General features: G+C 35.2%; 1 pseudogene; it reads left to right on the forward strand.

Annotated features, from left to right (window-relative positions):
* Nucleotides 1-377: 377 nt before the first annotated feature.
* Nucleotides 378-1847, forward strand: LOC145821002 (uncharacterized; annotated as a pseudogene).
* Nucleotides 1848-2400: the final 553 nt, after the last annotated feature.

Raw genomic sequence — 2400 nt, forward strand, 5'->3', positions numbered from 1 at the left:
ATTTACTGTTTTGGCTTCCGCCAGGTCCTGTACTCTGTTTTACTGCTCTACTGTTCTGCAGGCCTTCGGTAATCTCGGATTACTGGCCGGTTACGGTGCTAAACCCATAGGGCCGGGTTTGGGTCGTGACAAAGAGTACACCCAAATAATGCTTGATTATTGCACTTTGAAGCTAGAAGAATAAGGAATGGATCACATCAGGGCATCTAACTCTTATATAAAAACGGGAGAGAATGAATAAGTTAACCGACCTTGAATTGTTTGCTGATCTGTTTAAGCTGATATGTTTGCTGCTATTGATGAGTATTTTCTGCTGCTATTTGTTGACTTTTGATATTTTGTTCCCTACTGCTATTTGTGGAATGTTTTGACTTTGGATCTGTTTTTAGTTTTGGATCTGTTTTGTGTCACATGAATTAACTGGTAGTTTGCTTGTGCATCCCACACCTTTATCTGTCCACAAGCAAACGAAATATGTAATTGACCAATAAGCATGGAATGATTACAAACAGTGAATTGTTTGAGTTGCTTGCAATGTCTAGTATGTTGATGGATTATAATTGGACAGAGATTCTCAAAAGAAAGGAATTGTTCAGGTAAATTTATTTGTTTTTCTCACAACCAATGCTAGTAAAAACTTAAGATTTTTTTTTTTATTTTTATTTTTATTTTTTTGCTAAATTTTTTTAGTCAATATCATATATTGGACGCAATATTAGTACAATAATGAGCATATATGTAGAGAAACGTTTGCTGGATTTGATCCTAACACTGTTGCAAAAATGGGGGAGAAAGAGATCATGGAAATAGCATCCAACAAAGCAATAATGCTAATAGAGAGTAGAGTGAGGTGCATTGTAGACAATGCCGAATGCATAGTGCAGGCAAGTTTTGCATAATTCATGTCTTCACAAGTTTTCCACTCCGTTTGTTTTGGCACAAAATGTTTCTCTATTTTCTTACGTTTGTTATGTTGAAAAATCAAATAACACTAAAATATTTTATGTGATCGATAGAAAACAAAATTATTTGGGTGAAAAATATTTTTTACTTTTAAAAATGAAAAATGTTTTTTGGACTAGAGGTAACACCATTACCACCCTACCATCACCTCGACCGTTGCCAATGTTGCCGCCGCCACCACCGCCACTGTTACCACCACCACCCACCCACAACACCACACAACAATCGTTGTCACTGAAACTCCAGCACCAGCACCATCACCACCAACCACTACCTTTACCGCCACTACCACCTCTGTCACTACCACCACCACACAACCACTACAATCTCCAACTCACTACCACCGCCACAGCACCAGCACATTAGTTATACAGAAGCAACCAAACATAGAAAAATATTTTTCTGCAAAATACATTTTCTAGAAAAAGTTTTTTCTGAAACAAACGGAGCATATGCATCAACTAACATAGATATAGTAGCTGAATTTGAACTACAAATGTAGATTGTGAGGGAATTTGGATCTTTCAGTAGCTATATGTGGGCTTATGTAGATTACAAACCAGTGATCAACAGATAAAGATACCCAAGAAATGTTCCTTTGAGATCTCCAAAAGCAGAGGCTATTAGCAGGGACTTATTGAAGCACGGTTTCCGGTTCGTGGGACCGGTGATTGTCTATTCATTCATGCAAGCTGCAGGAATGACAATTGATCATCTTGTTGATTGTTTTAGGTTTAGTGAGTGTGTGAGCATTGTAGAAAGGCCATGGAGGCATGTCTGACATCAAATCTACAAATTTTCCTTGAAATAGAAGTAATGGCTTTTTATTTGCACATCTATTTGTTTGTAAGTTATTATGCTATTGTACTCTTTTCTTTTTTTTTTTTTATATATATATATTTTTGAATTTGAGCTATTGTACATTATAAGCATTGGATTGTTTATTTTTAAACAAAAAACATTGGATTGTTCAGTTACTCTGCAAATTCTGCCCTTAATAGCTGTCTAGTCATGTAGTTATTCACATAACGCAACGAAATAGGGTACGATGTCTAGATATTGTTCTAGAAGACAAAAATATCTTCAATCCATGAGAAAGAAAATTAATCCACAAGGAAAAAATATAAACACTCTGAAATATTAGTAAGAATGAATTGCCTCTTATGGATGTTTACATCTCTATTTGTAGATTAATCATAATTCTTGCAGAATAGAAATAACTAAGAAAAGGGAAAATCACTAAAATGACAAATTTAAGTCCAAACTTGAATACTCCTTGATTTGTAAGACATGCCAAAATAAGTGGTGCCGAAAGCACAAACTTCATAACAAAGTTATAGAAAGAATAAAACTTTCCTAAAATAAGAAAAAGCTATTTTGAAAGCCTAATCAATGGAATTTAGCTAATTCCACATGCATCGTTTGCCAAAGGCAATG

Source organism: Camellia sinensis, chromosome 3, assembly GCF_055761805.1.
Source record: "Camellia sinensis isolate YWXY chromosome 3, ASM5576180v1, whole genome shotgun sequence".
Classification (NCBI taxonomy): domain Eukaryota; kingdom Viridiplantae; phylum Streptophyta; class Magnoliopsida; order Ericales; family Theaceae; genus Camellia; species Camellia sinensis.